Source organism: Triplophysa rosa, unplaced genomic scaffold, assembly GCF_024868665.1.
Source record: "Triplophysa rosa unplaced genomic scaffold, Trosa_1v2 scaffold90_ERROPOS679048, whole genome shotgun sequence".
NCBI classification, from domain to species: Eukaryota; Metazoa; Chordata; class Actinopteri; order Cypriniformes; family Nemacheilidae; genus Triplophysa; species Triplophysa rosa.
This window is the reverse complement of record NW_026634916.1, coordinates 15,422-34,139: the sequence shown is the minus strand read 5'-3', so window position 1 is coordinate 34,139 and position 18,718 is coordinate 15,422. Positions and strand designations below refer to the sequence as shown.

Here is an 18,718-nt window from a genome sequence, read left to right as displayed (position 1 = left end):
GCCATCCTCCAAGTCAGCAACCGCTTGCACCGTTGTAACGGTTTCTCGGACATCGCTAATGGTTCCGAGTTGATCAGCATGAGCGTCCGGTGCCCCCAACGTCGCGCCAGGCCTCTCCCTGACACGGGTCAGAACCACCGAGCACTCTCTTAGTCGTCCATCAATTCCAATAGTCACAATACCAGGCTGGCCACCGTCGGCACCGCGCCCCCTGGCCAGGGGAGGGCGGAGGGGGTCTGTCCATACTGAAGTCGCGCAACCCCTACGCTTCCTCAGAGCAGCTTGTTTAACCGGGCGACCTGCTATCCGGTATGGGTTTTTATCCTCTGACATTGGATAAAAGCACTTGCCAAATGAGTTCGTCGTGTCCCGGTCTACGAGCGTCAACTCTAGCGGCACACGACGTAATAATGAGAGGGAGGAATAAAAACAGCTCAGCCCCTCTCTGGCCTTTTTCTTTGTCCCCAGCATCGATCGTGCAATGATGAGTTGCACTCTGGCCCGACGTATCGGATCAGAGACGCCGTTGGTTCCAGGACAGAACACTCGGCTTCCTAATAGACACTCGGAGCTTCGCGTTCCTGACCCTGATCGCCAATTCCAGTCTTGATCAACTGATGGTAGGTTGGGCTGACCTGTCGCTGCTCATATTCCGGTTTGCTTTTGACTCACCAACCCCATCGATCCATGTGGGACAATTGGTTAGACTATCGTCATGCAGCCGGTGACACCCATGTCCTTCCCAAGACACCAGGTACCCGTGGCGTCACCATTCCCAATCGATGCCGTTTCTCATTGCCTTTTGAAATCATCTCCGGGTAAGAAAGCAACTTCGGAGGGAACCAGCTACTAGATGGTTCGATTAGTCTTTCGCCCCTATACCCAGGTCTGACGACCGATTTGCACGTCAGGACCGCTGCGGGCCTCCACCAGAGTTTCCTCTGGCTTCGCCCTGCCCAGGCATAGTTCACCATCTTTCGGGTACCGTCGCGCGCGCTCTCGCTCCGCCTCCCCGACGCTGCGGGCGAGACGGGCCGGTGGTGCGCCCCCCGCCGTGGCGGGGGGATCCCACCCCAGCGGGCCCGCGCCCGCCTTCACCTTCGTTGCGCCTCGGGGGCTCTCTCGCGCCCTCCGACTCGCGCGCGCGTCAGACTCCTTGGTCCGTGTTTCAAGACGGGTCGGGTGGGTGGCCGTCTTCGCCGCGGACCCCGTGCGCCCTGGTCGAGGGCCTGTCCCCGCCCTGGCCGCCCGGCGCGGTCGGGGCGGACCGAGGACGGTCCGCTCCGGTCGACGTCCGAGCGGGGAGCGGGGGGCCCCGTCCCTCCCCCGCGAGGGGGAGAGAAGGCGCGGAGACACTGCCCGCGGCCCCGGGGGAAGCGGCGAAGTCGGGGCGAGGGGGCGCTGTAAAGCTCGCCGCCGGAGCGGCGAGCCACCTTCGCCCCCGACCCTTCCTGGCCGACCCGGAGCCGGTCGCGGCGCACCGCCGCGGAGGAAGTGCGCCCGGCGGCGGCCGGACCCGGCCGGGCGGCGGTCCCCCGTGGGGGATCCGCCGACCCGGCCGGGCCGACCTCGCCGTCGGGTTGAATCCTCCGGGCGGACCGTGCGGTCCCCACCCGTTTACCTCTGAGCGGTTTCACGCCCTGTTGAACTCTCTCTTCAAAGTTCTTTTCAACTTTCCCTTACGGTACTTGTCCGCTATCGGTCTCGTGCCGGTATTTAGCCTTAGATGGAGTTTACCACCCGCTTTGGGCTGCATTCCCAAGCAACCCGACTCCGGGAAGTCCGCGCCCCGGCGGGGCAGGGGCCGTCACCGGCCTCGCACCGTCCACGGGCCGAGCCCCAGTCAGAAGGACTTAGGCCCCTGGCCCGCGCCGGGGTGGAGCGGACTTCCGTACGCCACACGTCCCGCGCCCTGGGCGGACGGGGATTCGGCGCTGGGCTCTTCCCTCTTCGCTCGCCGCTACTGAGGGAATCCTGGTTAGTTTCTTTTCCTCCGCTTAGTAATATGCTTAAATTCAGCGGGTCGTCTCGTCTGATCTGAGGTCGCAATCGGAGATCGCGTGGGTCGGCCGCCCGGGCCCGAGGGCCCGGGGCTGGCGCGGGAGAGCGTTTCGCCCCCGGCGACGCGCCCCCCGCCCCGGCGGAGAGACGCGCCCGGCCGCCCCGGCGCGGTCAGCGGGTGAAGGATCACCGGCAGCCGCGCGCGGGGAGGCTCGGACGCGCCCTCGCGGGGCGGGGAGACGGCAGTCGCCGGGGGCGGTCTGCATTTGGGAGGACGAAGGCGCTCGGGGCGCCTGCGAGCCTCCAGCCGCGGTCCCGCCGCCGTGGCGGCGGGTCCGATCGATGGGAAAGCGACCCTCAGACAGGCGTGGCCCCGGGAGGAACCCGGGGCCGCAATGTGCGTTCGAAGTGTCGATGATCAATGTGTCCTGCAATTCACATTAGTTCTCGCAGCTAGCTGCGTTCTTCATCGACGCACGAGCCGAGTGATCCACCGCTAAGAGTTGTCTCAGAGTGTTCGCGACCCGCGCCGCGCGTTCGTGTCCGTTTGCCGACATGGGTTGTGTTTATTTCCGAGGGAAAAAAAAGGGTCGCGTGGACCCCGGGCGGGCGCCCGGGCCTCCCCGCCGTGGCGGGGAGACCCGGGTCTTTGAACCCACGGCCCGCCCCCCGCCCGCGACGGCGGAGGACGCACCTGCGGGTACCCGCCGGGGGCGGCGGAGGCCGGGGGGGAGCCGGGGCGGGACGCGGTGTCGGCCGATCGTCCCGCGCCGGGCTCCCCGGCCCCGCGCCGAGGTACAGGTCCCGAGGGCCGGTCGGGAGTCTCCCCCCGGCCGGCCCGGCGCGCTACCGCGCGCTGGCCGGTGGTCCTCGCGGCGTTCGCGGCCGCGAGGCCGGCGTCTCTGGCAGACAGTCGAGTGCTGGTCTGGTAGGGTAGGGGGCCCCCGCGGGCCCCCGGGGAGACGGGACGGGGGCCGTGGTCCCCGCCGCCGCTCTGGATCCGGGCGCGCGCCCGGCCACCGACAATGATCCTTCCGCAGGTTCACCTACGGAAACCTTGTTACGACTTTTACTTCCTCTAGATAGTCAAGTTCGATCGTCTTCTCGGCGCTCAGCCAGGGCCCGCGAGGAGCCCCGGCGAGGCCGATCCGAGGACCTCGCTAAACCATCCGATCGGTAGTAGCGACGGGCGGTGTGTACAAAGGGCAGGGACTTAATCGACGCGGGCTCGTGACCCGCGCCTACTGGGAATTCCTCGTTCGTGGGAAACAGTTGCAATCCCCGGTCCCGATCACGAGCGGGGTTCAGCGGGTTACCCGCGCCTCTCGGCGCACGGGTAGGCACACGCTGATCCGCCCATTGTGGCGCGCGTGCAGCCCCGGACATCTAAGGGCATCACAGACCTGTTATCGCTCCGTCTCGCGTGGCTGAACGCCACTTGTCCCTCTAAGAAGTTGGACGCCGACCGCGCGGGCCGCGTAACTATTTAGCAGGAGGGAATCTCGTTCGTTATCGGAATCAACCAGACAAATCGCTCCACCAACTAAGAACGGCCATGCACCACCACCCACGGTATCGAGAAAGAGCTATCGATCTGTCAATCCTTTCCGTGTCCGGGCCGGGTGAGGTTCCCCGTGTTGAGTCAAATTAAGCCGCAGGCTCCACTCCTGGTGGTGCCCTTCCGTCAATTCCTTTAAGTTTCAGCTTTGCAACCATACTCCCCCCGGAACCCAAAGACTCGTGGTTTCCCCCACGCTGCCCGGCGGGTCATGGGAATAACGCCGCCGGATCGCGGGTCGGCATCGTTTACGGTCGGAACTACGACGGTATCTGATCGTCTTCGAACCTCCGACTTTCGTTCTTGATTAATGAAAACGTTCTTGGCAAATGCTTTCGCTTTCGTCCGTCTTGCGCCGGTCCAAGAATTTCACCTCTAGCGGCGCAATACGAATGCCCCCGGCCGTCCCTCTCAATCATGGCCCTGGTTCGTGAAACCCACAAAATAGAACCGGAGTCCTATTCCATTATTCCTAGCTGGGGTATTCGGGCGGGCGCTCGGCCTGCTTTGAACACTCTAATTTTTTCAAAGTAAACGCTTCGGACCCCGCGGCGGACACCCAACCAAGGGCATCCGGGGGGCGCCGAGAGGCAGGGCTCGGGACGGGCGGCAGCTCGCCTCGCGGCGGTCCGCCGGCCCGCGCCCGAGGTCCAACTACGAGCTTTTTAACTGCAGCAACTTTAATATACGCTATTGGAGCTGGAATTACCGCGGCTGCTGGCACCAGACTTGCCCTCCAATGGGTCCTCGCCCATGGGTTTAGGATACGCTCATTCCGATCGCAGGGCCTCGAAAGAGACCTGCGTCGTTATTTTTCGTCACTACCTCACCGAGTCGGGAGTGGGTAATTTGCGCGCCTGCTGCCTTCCTTGGATGTGGTAGCCGTTTCTCAGGCTCCCTCTCCGGAATCGAACCCCGATTCCCCGTCACCTGTGGTCACCATGGTAGGCGCCTAGAGTACCATCGAAAGTTGATAGGTCAGACATTCGAATGAGTCGTCGCCGCCGCGGGGGCGCGCGATCGGCCCGAGGTTATCTTGAGTCACCAAAGAGACCGGGCCCGCCGCCCGAGGACGACAGACCCGGTTGGGTTTTGGGGCTGATAAATGCACGTATCCCCTGGGCCCCCGCGAGGAGGCCCGGGTCAACGCCCGTTTGCATGTATTAGCTCTGGAATTACCACAGTTATCCAAGTAACTGGGAGCGATCAAAGGAACCATAACTGATTTAATGAGCCATTCGCAGTTTCACTGTACCGGCCGTGTGCACTTAGACCTGCATGGCTTAATCTTTGAGACAAGCATATGTTACTGGCAGGATCAACCAGGTAGCCTCTCCGGGGCAGGCCGCGTGGACGCGGGCTTCCTCGTCGCGGGTCTCGCGCCCCCCGACGGGCGGGGGGTGAGCGGGGCCGCTAATAGGCGCGTGCGCGGGTCCTTCCCTCTGAGGCGGGGAGGGGTGGCCCTGTAGGGGCCGTAACGCGGAAAGGCGTTTCGCGGGGCCGGGGTCAGACGAAAGCGCCGAGGCGGGTTTCCCCCCTCAGGCCGCCGCCCGCCGCACGGCCGCCGATGGCGGACGCTTTGGAAAAGACAGGTCGTCTAAGTCTCCCAGATAGGGGTTTCGGGCGAGCCTTGTTAGGGCCCCCCTGGAGGCCGAAGCGCTGAGCGGGGAGGATCCGACTGCCCATGACGGTCGCGCGGACCGGGCAGGGGCCTGCCCCTGGCGCTCGTGGTTTTCCAATCTGCCAGGATGAACGGTTTAGGACAACCTTCCAGAGAGAGCACACGTCAGTCCGTGTTCTTAGAAGTCTGAGGACTACCTGTCTGGCAACCTTATGGCCGTTCAGACACGGTCCTTCGGATTCTCGCCGCGGCGCAACTCCACAGCGAGTCCGCTCAGGTCAACACCTGACAGCTACATTCAGACAATCGCAGCTGATTTTTCAAGAGCTCCGGGGAATACTCTAAGTCCGTGTTCTTATAAGTCTGAGGACTACCTGTCTGGCAACCTTATGGCCGTTCAGACACGGTTCTTCTGACGCTCGCGGCGGTGCCACCCAGCCGCGAGTCCGCCCAGCGCATCACCTGTGGGCTGGTTTGAGCAAAACGCAGCTGATTTTTCACGAGCTCCGGGGAAAACTCGAAGTCCGTGTTCTTACAAGTCAAAAGACTACCTGTCTGGCAACCTTATGGCCGTTCAGACACGGTTCTTCGGATGCACGCGGCGGCGCAACTCCGCCGCGCATCCGCTCAGGACACCACATTTGGGCTGGTTTGAGCAAAACGCAGCTGATTTTTCACGAGCTCCAGGGAAAACTCCAAGTCCGTGTTCTTGTAAGTCAAAAGACTACCTGTCTGGCAACCTTATGGCCGTTCAGACACGGTTCTTCGGATGCACACGGCGGCGCAACTCCGCCGCGCATCCGCCCAGCGCATCACCTGTGGGCTGGTTTGAGCAAAACGCAGCTGATTTTTCGCGAGCTCCGGGGAAACCTCTAAGTCCGTGTTCTTATAAGTCAAAAGACTACCTGTCTGGCAACCTTATGGCCGTTCAGACACGGTTCTTCGGATGCACGCGGCGGCGCAACTCCGCCGCGCATCCGCTCAGGACACCACATTTGGGCTGGTTTGAGCAAAACGCAGCTGATTTTCTAGAGCTCCGGGGAAAACTCTAAGTCCGTGTTCTTATAAGTCAAAAGACTACCTGTCTGGCAACCTTATGGCTGTTCAGTCCGCACAGGGCATCACCCGTGGGATGCCGACTGGATTACCGGACTGGACGCCGGCTGCTGCTCCGACAGGGAGGGAAGTCCGCGCTGCCCGCCGCTGCCTCTTTCTCTTCAGCCAAGCCACCCGTCTGGAGGTCGGCTGAAGGAAAGAGGCAAAGGGTGCGGCTGGCTCCGGCTGAGACTCCTCAGACGTGGAGCCCCAGGACTCACGTCTCCCCCGCTTCCCGCCAAGGCTCGCTGGCGGCGGAGAGGACGGTGTGGCGATGCCCACAACCCCGATAGATAGCCGCCAGCCCTGTGAGAGGCTCCGCCATGGACATTCCCCTGGGCTCCTCACGATTCATTGCGAGTTCGACCTGGTCCGCGAAGCCCAGGTGTCTCAACCGGCGCATCTCAGCTGGCTCGAAGGGTTCATCGAGGCAGCTGTTGAAGATTACCTTCAACTCTGCCTCGGTGAACCCCGAGTAGCGCGCGGTGGACAGGAAGTCCATGGCGAAGTCCTTCACAGGGGTCCCCCTCTGGCGGAAGCCGAACAGGACATGAGCCTGGCGGCTCCTGTACGCCTCGTCCGACTCCATGCCTGCTGGGTTCGGTGGTGGCTCGTGGATTCTGTCACGAAGGTGCGTGGAGAAGAACCCAAATGCAGGCAGGCAATGGCAATGAAGGGGTTAACGGAATATATTTATTAAACAATAGACAAAACAGAAACAAAACACCCACGAGGGGGTAAAAAACAAGACAGGAAAAATAAACTAGACTGGACTAAACTAACATAACACTTGACTAAACTGAACACTTACTAAGACTGGACTGGGATCTTTACACAGCAACACAGGATCACAGGATCACAGGAACACTGACTGGCACGATACACATACACGACGTAGTACAATCCACGAGCACAAGACAAAGAAACAAGAGGGTATTTAAAGGGAAGACAAAAGAGGGATAATTAACACAGGGCAGGTGTGGGTAATAAAACACTCAGGGAAAGATAACAAGGAAACGAGAGGAGCGGGGCCAATGACAAGACACTGGAGAGAACGTTTCTCTCCACACATAACCAAAGACTTTGTCATGGCTCTGCTACAGGACCAAGAAAAACATGACTAAATGAAGCAGAGCCATGACACTTGACTGCATTCTGTCTGCCTCCCGAATGAACGGTGCAGTTGTGATTTTCCTTGACAGTGTTGAGAAAGTAAATGCGCTTGTTGAAGATGGAGTTACCATTAGTGATGAGTTTGTTCCTGTTCTCCCTCTCTCGTTACCATCAAAAAGAGTCACTATGTCGAATGTTCCCCCCTTCATGAGCGATGATATTTTAACTTTGGCCTTGTCCCGCTATGGAAAGCTGGTGTCACCGATTAAAAAGGTTTTAATCAGTAGCGAATCCCCTCTATTGAAACACATCGTTTCCTTTAGGCGATTTGCCTAGATGATAGTTGAGGATGACGCTGAGCTGGATGTGTCTCTTAATTTTCGTATTGATGGCTTTGAGTATGTTATCTTTATTACTACTGCAAAAACTAAGTGTTTTGGTTGTGGGAAAATTGGACATCTAGTTAGAAACTGTCCCGATAAATCAAAAGAGAATGGTGGTGCTGGGGAGAGTGTGCCAAATATCACTCCCGTGCCGCCAGGGAAAAGCCCGGCTGGAACCCAACTGGTCACGGAGAATAAAGCTCCCGATAAAAGACCGAGAGTTGACAGCCCAGTGGATAACAATCTAGCCGTGGAGGATCAAGAAAGTTCAGGTACGGCACAGATTGATAAAACTGTTAATGATGGTTGTGAGAGCTCAATGAATGGAGTGCTGTCTTCGGAAAAGAAACAAGTATGCACTGCTCTAGATGTCATGCCTGCATCGCAGGATGTTCGCGAGATGGATTGTGTTGATGGGGAGGCAGAGCAGAACTTATTTAAAGTGCCTCAAAAAAAGAGAAAGAATAACACACAACATGGGGGGAAAAGTTTATTAAATGACTCGCAACTTAGTGAAGACCAAGATACAGAAAGCGATTATAGTGATTCTGATTCAAGTGTCGCACTCTCTCAGAGTGACTTATTCACTATAACTGTAGACTGGAAAACACCAAGTTTTCAGATGACTGAGGACATCTCACTTTGTTAACTCCTTGACACCTGGACCTTCTCTGTCTGAGAGATTTTTTGAACGTCAAGATCGATTTCTACCACTTCAGTGTCCATTTGCCAACATGGGTTTTCAAGGGAACAAAGGGGTGTGGGGCTCCCCAGATTAGCGGGGAGCCTTTGAACCCACGGCCTGCCCGTGAGAGCGGGGGACGCACCTATGTCTACCCGCCGGGGGCGGCGGAGGCTGGGGGAAACTGGCGGGACGCGGTGTCGGCTGATCGTCCCGCGCCGAGGTACAGGTCCCGAAGAGACTCCCGGCCGGCCTTCACGCTACCGCGCGCGGTCCGGTACTCCTCGCGTGTTCGCCAACCGCGAGGCCGGGCCGGTCTGGCAGACAGTCAAGTGAGAGTCTGGTTGGGGGCCCGTGGCCCCCGGGGAGATGGGACTGGGGCCATGGTCCCCGCCACCACTCTGGATCCGCTTTGGATAAGACCGGTCATCTGAGTCTCCCAAGTAGGGGTTTTGTGCGAGCCCTGGAGGGCTCCCCTGGAGGCCGAAGCGCTGAGCGGGGAGGATCCGACTACCCACGACGGTCGCGCGGACCGGGCAGGGGCCTGCCCCTGGCGCTCGTGGACCAATCCCGGACTGAATCTGCCAGCACTAGCTGATTTTTTGAGACCTCCAGAGAGAAAATTCTCGTTTTTCTTCTAAGTCCAGCTTTACGGAATCCCATAAGCAGCGGATCTCATAAGCAGCTGTGGCCAGCAGGGTTGACCAAACACAGATAGAATCCGCCGGCGCTAGCTGATTTTTCAGAAGCTCCACAGGGAAATTTTTCTTTTTTCCTCTAAGTACTAAAGGCTACCTGTCTGGCAACCTTATGGCCGTTCAGACAAGGAAGTCTCGAAGGCTTCAGCGAGCCTCCGAATCAGCTGTGGCCGGCTGGGTGGACCAAACCCGGACTGAATCCGCCGGCACTAGCTGAATTCTCTGGAGAGAATTATTTTTCTCTCTCTCATAGTACTGAACGCTACCTGTCAGGATTACTGTCGCAACAACACGGCATCAATAGGTAAAACTAACCTGTCTCACGACGGTCTAAACCCAGCTCACGTTCCCTGTTAGTGGGTGAACAATCCAACGCTTGGCGAATTCTGCTTCGCAATGATAGGAAGAGCCGACATCGAAAGCAACGTCGCTGTGAACGCTTGGCCGCCACAAGCCAGTTATCCCTGTGGTAACTTTTCTGACACCTCCTGCTTAAAATCCAAAACGCCAGAAGGATCGTGAGGCCCCGCTTTCGCGGTCCGTACTCATACTGAAAATCAAGATCAAGCGAGCTTTTGCCCTTCTGCTCCACGGGAGGTTTCCGTCCTCCCTGAGCTCGCCTTAGGACACCTGCGTTGTGGTTTGACAGGTGTACCGCCCCAGTCAAACTCCTCACCTGCCACTGTCCCGCGAGGGGCCGAGGGCTTGACGTCAGAAGCGAGAGCCCACGGGGGGTTTGCCTCACCGGGTGAGTGAGGAAACGATAAGAGTAATGGTATTTCACCTGCGCGAGGCAGGGCCTCCCACTTATCCTACACCCCTCATGTCTCTTCACGGTGCCAGACTAGAGTCAAGCTCAACAACGTCTTCTTTCCCCGCTGATTTTTACAGTTTTACTCAGCTGTCATAGAGTCTGTCCTCTGCACATCCATCACTGTCTGGTTTGGCTCAGCCACGAAGTCAGACATCAGAAGACTACAGAGGACGGTTCGGACTGCTGAGAAGATCATTGGTGCTCCCCTGCCCACCCTCCAAGAACTGTATACATCCAGAGTGAGGAAAAGGGCTCAGAAAATCACCCTGGACCTCTCACATCCAAGCCATCATCTCTTCACAATGCTGCCGTCTGGTCGGCGCTACAGAGCACTGAGCACCAAAACAACCAGACACAAAAACAGCTTCTTCCCTCAGGCCATCTACCTCTTGAACAGTTAAATGTTTTTACACACCGTGCAATTAATAACTCTGTGCAATAATAATTAAGTGCAATATTAATTATATCCTCCAGATAATACACTATCTATTTTTATACAACTTTTTCTGTAAATTATATTTCATTCATTCTGCTGTATATAGCACATACCTTGTACTACAATAGTCTATTCTTATTTTTTACTTGTACATATTTACATACATACACAGCTTTACACTCTCTATATCTTTATCTTATGTTTATTGTATTGTATTTCTTAATTTTTTATACCCATAGGCCCTTATTTAAATCATTGTGTACTGTTGTTGCTGTTTCTGTGTTCTGAATGCTCCTGTCACCAAAACAAATTCCTTGTATGTGCAAACATACTTGGCAATAAAGCTCTTTCTGATTCTGATTCCGCCAAGCCCGTTCCCTTGGCAGTGGTTTTGCTAGATAGCAGGTAGGGACAGTGGGAATCTCGTTCATCCATTCATGCGCATCACTAATTAGATGACGAGGCATTTGGCTATTTAAACCAGTTTTCAGGTACACCCACCAGCACCTGATGCACCTTAAAAGGTGCTTACGGGTTTGCAACAGGGTCGTTACTACCGAGGATAGATCATAATGCATGGTATCTCATGCATGCATGCATGCATGGAGTTTTTAGTCCGGTTCCTCTCATGTATAGGTTATAGCAGGACAAAGATCGCGCGAGGTGAGTCCTAGAGCTCTAAGTCCTCTACCAGAGGTTCCGTATAGGAGACGAGTACTGTACAGGACCAAAGGGGAGTGTCTTTGGGGGGGTCCATTTGCAGCCAGTCGGAGATGGATTTTCCGTTTTCTGGAGAGCTGTATTGCACTTGCTTCATTCTATAGCTTTCCTCCATCCTTCCGTTCGCGACCACTGTGACGTCGATTACGGTGGCATGGTTTCCTTCCAGTATAACCATATCGGGCTTGATAAAGCTCCTCTCTGTCGGAATGATGGGCTCAACCCAGATGTCTCTTCCTGAAGTCTTTAACATCTGCTCCAGTCTCTTGACGACACAGTTGTGCCTGGCGCATCATGCGTTGTGTGTCGTTTTGCATGATTGTAGAATGTGATTAAGAGTTTCTCTGGCCCCACACAGGCCTCGGCACTTAAGTTCCTCCCCACTTTTTTGACGTCCTCTTGCCGCTCTAGCTTTTGTTCCTAGGGCACCTCCTCTTAGTTGTATCCCCCTGATATAAAGCCTGGGGAAGACTCTGTCGGGGCGTTCGAGGCAGAGAAAGGAGCGTTTGTCCACCTGCTCGTCGGCTCCATTCCTTCCATCCGCCGAAGCCTTCCAGATGTTAATCCACTCAGTTGTTGCCTCTTCTACTGAGCTCACTTGCTTCCCTCCTACCCGACATGGGAGGTTGACTCTCCGCAACACCACATCGAAAGACTTTAGGCTTGTGATGGTCCTTCCTAAGGGGTCGCTGTTTGGTGTATCGGGTCCTCTGCAACATGGGGATTGTTGTTGACAGGTTTGGTATTCCCAGTCCTCCCGATTTGACGGGCGCGTGGAGGAAGCCCAGGGATGTATCGTTGGGGAGCCGTAGCCATCTCCTGCATTCCGCCCTTACAAGTCTGTCCATCCTTAAGAGTGTGTTTCTATGGGCTCCACCCAAAACGAGCTCGTGTGTATGTTCTTAGTATTTCCACTCTCTAACATGGCTTCAGGGGGGCTCTAGTGATATTGTCGAGCATGTTTGCCAGTTCCTTTCTATGTTTGGGGGCGACTTTCCCTTTCCAATTAAAGGTAACTCCCAAGTACCGCTGTTCATCATGTGTCTCCATGGGTCTAATGAGTTGGTTGTCAACCCTGTAGTTGTTCGGAAGAAGGACTAACAGCTTCTTCTTGTCTTTTGCTAAGGTTAGGCATATTGATTTCTTAATGTTTATTTCCATTCCAGCTTCTCTCAGGCCTTGGCTGAGACCAGTGAGTTTGGATTGTAGTTGTTCTGGGTTTTCTGCAGCCAGGATCAGGTCGTCAGCATAGGCGATGTCGGAGACCATAGTTTCGACCAGTTTGACTACGAACTCCGGTCGGGCTTTCTCTGTGATTGATCCCATCGCCAAGATGAATAGGATAGGTGACAGAGGATCGCCTTGCTTGACCCCTCTTCCGCATCTTACGATTTTCTGACCCAGGTTCACCGATGCGTTGTTATACAGGTGTCTTAGGAATCGAAGCAGGGGAGGAGGTGTTCCCGCTATTTCCGCTGCTGTCAGAATGGCCCCGTGTGATATAGAATCAAAGGCTTTAGCGAGATCCAGAAAAGCTAGGTTCAGGGGGCTTGTGGTGTCGTGGGCATTCTGCAGTATGTCGTGTAGAAGTGTTGATGCCTCCAGGCAACCGTCTCGCTGCAGGAAAGCATGCTGTGTTGGCGAAAAGGAGAAGCATTCCCTCATGCGCCATGCAATGATCTTGTGTATTGCCCTTGCTATTACTGATGACACGGCTATTGGTCTGAAGTCCCCTGGATCCACAGCGTTGTTCAATTTCGGGATCAGTGTTATTCTTGCTTGGGACAGATTGTCAGGCATGGCCTCAGTTGCCAGAAATAAGACCTGCGACCGAAGGTATATGCCATGATAGAATTTGAGTTGCCTTCAGTCTATCCATACCCGTCGCGGAGTTCCTCATCATTCGGAGGGATTCCTCTACCTCCTTTGCTGAGATAGGGTTTAGAATGGTCCATTGAACAGGCATTGGTTCTGAACAACTTGGTAGTGTTGTCGGGCCTTCCTTCTCATATATATCTGTCCAATATTGGGTCATTCTCTTGTTGTCGATCCCCTCCGCTTGGCCGTCTGATCTCCATTGTCCTGTAAGGACAGTATGTGCCACATCTTTCCGCCTTTGCCACAGAGTTTCTGGATTCTGTAATACTGCGTTCTCCTTAGCTGTTTCTTGGAAGGTGCCTCGTGGGCGGTTCCTTTTGTTACTCCCTTTGAATTCCCATAGAAGAGGAATCGTAATTTTGATGAGGTCTTCCAGTAGGTCCGCTCCCTCTCTCTTAGTGAGTCTACCCTCCTTTAGCTCCACGGCAATGTGACGCAATCCATCGGCGCCCACTCTAGGGTAGGGTCGCCTACCAGCATCGGGATGGTGCTTTCCAGTAGTTTCCCTATCCAAGTTGTTTCTTCGTCGGTAGGGCTGATGTTAGGGGGGGTGAGTTCACTTATCAGAGTTGGGGACCATTTCAAGGTGAGTAGCCTTCAACTGATGGCATCCAGGGAGCAGGTCGTATGTCGGTCTTTTAAAGCTGATTTGTATTCATACCATGCAAGATATTAAAAAGTTGAAACAGGAGGAAAAGCAAATATGGTACAAATTATTTGAAATATTTAACTTTAAAGAATGCAGCCCTTCCGCGAGGAAAACACATTTACTTTCAGTTTTAAGTTAAGACACAACCTTCAAATGCCATGAAACCGACATTTGTAAATATAATGTCCCAGATGTTATTAAAAGCATATTTATAATGAATTTTTATGTAATATTAAACTGCACCTGTCAAAATGATTTGCAGCATCCGAGTTACAGTGTGTTTTTAGTTTTGAGCGGTTGTTATCTGAAAATAACAACCCTTGGAATGTCGTGACTGGCCAAACAGAATCAAGTATTCCAGATCCGTCGTCAGTTATTCCTTACTTAAAGCTTAACACGACCTATCTTGGCTAAATATGCTTAAAATATTGATATGTTTTTACTCAAAAACAAATCATTTAACTTCAGAAGACATGTATTAGCCCATTGGAATTGTAAAGATGAGTTTTATGAAGGGTTACTAGCCAACACCAAACCAAGCTGGGAAAAGCTACACATTAAAACATGCCTCCCAACTACATATCAAGCAAAAAAAGACATTAATTTAGAGAATCAGGACAGCTAGAAAACATGTTTAAGGAGGTTAAAGACACGATGAACACCAGCGAGAACTGTAGAACTGTATAGGATGTTGTTTGTGTGAATGGGTAAGGCATCACGGGATAGGGAACAGGTGTGAAGGGCGTCCCTGGTTGGACCCGAATCATCCAATGTGGATGCATCGTTGGTTGAGGGCAGGGCCGTCAGTAAACAAGGCGTACTCCGGGCGGATGAAGTGCAGTCCCGGGCGCTTTCGGTTGCTATGAACCCGCGGTGGTGCAGTGGACAATGATCCCAAGTCCAATGCAGAAAGCCCTGTGTACGTGGCCCCCTTGGGACATCCTTGATGTCGACGCGGGAGGCCAAGAGCAGGCTAAAGCAACCTTCCATGTTATAAAAGGAGTGGGCATAGGTGGCGCATTGGACAAAACGGTGAGTCCCCAACGAGACGACCCGTATTCGTGCCTCTGGTAAGCCCATCCAATGGAAGCTGGTGTTTGGAAGAACTAAGTATTTTTATCCAGACGACCCGGCGGGCGTCACCCGGGTCGTATCCGACCACAGTGCACCCAGCCCGGCCTCAGAGCTCCGGGCCGACTGCCCTTCTCTGCAGAGCTTCAAAACCTAAATCTTTATCCAGACGACCCGGCGGCCGTCTCTGCCGTCGAGTCCGACTGCAGTGCACCCAGCCCTGCCCCAGTCCCCCGGGCCGACTGCCCTGGAGCTACCTGGTGCACCCGTGCTTAAGCACTCCTCTTCGGGCTAAGCACCCAGCTCGTGCCCTCCGGACGACCAAACAGCTGGTCAACCCGAAAGGACTTAGGTTTTGGCAGCTCTGCTTTTTCCCCTCAGCCGTTTGACCCGAGGGGACTTAGGTTTTGGCGTGTAGGGGCACGCTCGGGTCGGGCACCGTGCGGTGTCCGCCTCCACCCTCCCCCAGCCGTGGGGAGGGTGGAGGGTCGAGGTCTCCCCCGATAAAAGGTTGGACCCGGGGATGACTTTCAATGGATCGCAGCGAGGAGCTGCTCTACCATTCACGACACCCCGGCCCAGAATCAGGTTGTCTACGAGTCATTTGGCACCGGGTCTCTCACAAACTTGTGGTGCGTGTCGGAAGAGGGAGGGCACGTGTCGGGCCTCTCCCCGGTCCCGTCGCGCCAGGCTCTCCGCCGGCTATCCGTGGCCTATCGAGCTTCCCGCAGTGCTGCGGTATCGCTGCCTTCAGGAGGCCACTATGCCACATAGCAATGAAATTAATCCTTTACCAAAACAGTCTCTTGTCATTTCCTTTTCTAGAATGGACATAGATGGTACATTAAGGGCGTAATCTAAACCTAATGTCAGGAACCCTGTTCGTTGTAACCCCATTGGGTGGTTGGCCTTAATAACTGTGCGATAGATAGGGGTCCTTCGACACTCAAAAACATGCGCCGGCCAGTGCCTTTTCCTCGGTCTCCTATTCCAAACTACAGCGAGATGCTGTGGGGGAGGCTGTTGTATTTTTACAACCTAACCCTAAACCCTAACCCTAACCCTAACCCTAACCCAAACGATCAAATGGATAGCGCCACCTACACGCCGAAAACTCAAACGGCCGCAGCTCCGTCTAGGAACGTCGCAAAAATACGAGAGAGGTGTCCTTGGAAAGGTCTGGACGACATCTTTGCGACGACCTAACGTCCGACGCGAGATTACCTTTCCTAAATTTTAGGGTCGGAAACGATTGTCGGACGGAGCGCCGTTCGAAAGATCTGCCCGAGACCTTTCCGACGAGCCCCCTCTCGCGTCTCTGTGACGTTCCTACGCCGAGTTATGACCGCTTATGCAAAAAATAGCGCCGTCTGGCGGACAAAAAGTATAACTCCGTCTAGGAACGTCGTAGAAATACGAGGGGTCGTTGGAAAGGTCTGGACGAGACCTTTCCGACGACATCTCGACCGACGCGGTGGGACCTTCCGTGACGGATAGGGGGAGCCGAACAGAAACGTGTCTCAAAATAACATCTCGGCCCGGGAAGGTCGCAGAGACGCGTGCTTGGCATCGTTGGAAAGGTCTCGACGAGTCCTTTCGGACGACGCCACCCGCGTGCCGATGCGACCTTCCTGGGCCGAGTTGTTAATTTGTGACACGTTAATGTTCGGGGGCCTAGCTCCGGAACCCGAACACCCGCCGGCTCGAGACGCAGCTCGTTCGAAAGGTCAGGCCGAGACCTTTCCGACGAGCATCCTCTCGCGTCTCTGCGACGTTCCTACGCCGAGTTATGACGAATTGGGCCAAAAATAGTGCCGTCTGGCGGACAAAAAGTATAACTCCGTCTAGGAACGTCGTAGAAATACGAGAGAGGTGTCGTCGGAAAGGTCTGGACGTCACCTTTCCGACGCGGCGTTGCGTGACTCCGAAGGACCTTCGGGTCGAGAGATACTAACCTTTCAAAGTGAAACTCGCCTACATGTTTCATCTCGCGTAACTCCTCAATGTCGTAGAAATACGAGAGAGGTGTCGTCGGAAAGGTCTGGACGTCGCCTTTCCGACGACACCTGGCTCGACGTTCTGACGCCTTCGGCGCCCGAGTTAAGGCGACTCGAGTGCACTACCTCATCTCGGCCGGTGGTGGCGCTAGAGAGTTAAAACCGAGATCGTTCGACGGGGCGTCCTCCGATCGGCCCGTGTACCGATTTGCAGCTTCCTCGCACCCTGAGAAAGTGCTTTGCACCCATGTGTTACTGACGCCTAAGTGCCTTCCCAAACCTTAGCAAAAAATAACACCCCGAAGGCTCAAAACCTAAGTCTTTCTGCGAAAAAACGACCTCGGGAAAGCTATTCCTATCGACTCCAAATGGCCTGAAACGTGTAGAAAAACGCTTTCTGGGAGAACTTTTTTTCACTTTTGGACTTACCTTTGAACATTCTCCCAAATATCTTCTTTGCAGATTACTATTCATACAATTTCGCTAATACGTGCGACATGTCTAAACACTGTGTTTTTACGCACCTAATTCAAATATGCGTTCGGATTTGCAATACGTCTTCCCGTTCTCCAGACAAATTGTTTCTGGACGTCCTCTGATGACTCCACGACTCCAATTTTTCACTTTGATACTTAGAAAACTTTTCGGAAATTTTTAAAACATGTCCCCATGGGGCTCATTCGAAAACAAAAGCTCGTATCGACTCGAAACCTTCGTCCCAAAGGACCTTGGTTTTTTAACTCCATCTAAGGAAATACAGTTTCCATACAATTCTGCAATAAGGCAAAAGTCATCAACAATGACACAAAAAAGACACACACATTTCATTTAGTTCAAGTTCAACATTTTACTTGGACCTGGACCCTGGATCACTGCAATGAAGTCATGATGAACAATGACATTAAAAAAAAAAAGCTGTGCACAGGGCCATGATGACAAATGCTAATAAAACAAAAACTGTACAACAGTACCGAGCCAAGACGGAGAAAAAAACATTATGGTTTCAGATTTACAATACGTCTTCCCGTTCTCCAGACAAATTGTTTCTGGACGTCCTCTGATGACTCCACGACTCCGCTGTTCTTTGCATGTTGACCTGTAAAATATTAATCAAACATATTGAACCTCAAAACCCTCACCATTTATCCGGGCTTGGGACCGGCACTGGCATTACAAGTGTACTGCAATGACAGAGGCTGGGTTAAACCTTTTTTTTTTTTTTTANGTCGAGCAACTAGAAGCCTGTATTAGACAAGAATGGGACAACATTCCTATTCCTAAACTTGAGCAACTTGTCTCCTCAGTCCCCAGACGTTTGCAGACTGTTATAAAAAGAAGAGGGGATGCCACACAGTGGTAAACATGGCCTTGTCCCAACTTTTTTGAGATGTGTTGATGCCATGAAATTTAAAATCAACTTATTTTTCCCTTAAAGTGATACATTTTCTCAGTTTAAACATTTGATATGTCATCTATGTTGTATTCTAAATAAAATATTGAAATTTGAAACTTCCACATCATTGCATTCTGTTTTTATTCACAATTTGTACAGTGTCCCAACTTTTTTGGAATCGGGTTTGTAGATTTCTACACACATAGTTTGCATTTTCTTTAAAAAATACCCCTGCAAATATTAACACAGTAAATGTGTTATCTCCTGAAGGGAGGGCGAAATTTAAAAAATAAAAATACTTGACATGGTAAAACATTAATTGCTTAAAAACACACATTTTTGTGTGTTAAATTATCTGACACAATTTGTGTGTTAAAATGGCTTGCACACATATTGTGTTAAATTTGACACAAACATGTGTTGTCCCTCAACACGCTTCCCACATGTGTTAAAATTTGACAGAACATGTGTCATTTTTAACACATCGCTGTTTGCAGCATAGAACCAAAAAAATGTCTTTCCAAAGCTATTCCTATCGACTCCAAATGGCCTGAAACGTGTAGAAAAAAACACTTTCTGGTCATTCCCTTTTTCTTTCACCTTTGGACT

At 53.5% G+C, this 18,718-nt stretch overlaps 2 non-coding genes across 2 annotated transcripts; both read right to left on the bottom strand.

The window, feature by feature from the left end:
• Positions 1 to 2,352: 2,352 nt before the first annotated feature.
• On the bottom strand, positions 2,353 to 2,506 carry LOC130551333 (5.8S ribosomal RNA). The gene has a single exon (XR_008962584.1). It is a non-coding gene; the product is annotated as a 5.8S ribosomal RNA (ribosomal RNA).
• Positions 2,507 to 3,024: 518 nt separating this feature from the next.
• On the bottom strand, positions 3,025 to 4,888 carry LOC130551334 (18S ribosomal RNA). The gene has a single exon (XR_008962585.1). It is a non-coding gene; the product is annotated as an 18S ribosomal RNA (ribosomal RNA).
• Between the last annotated feature and the right edge of the window lie 13,830 nt (positions 4,889 to 18,718).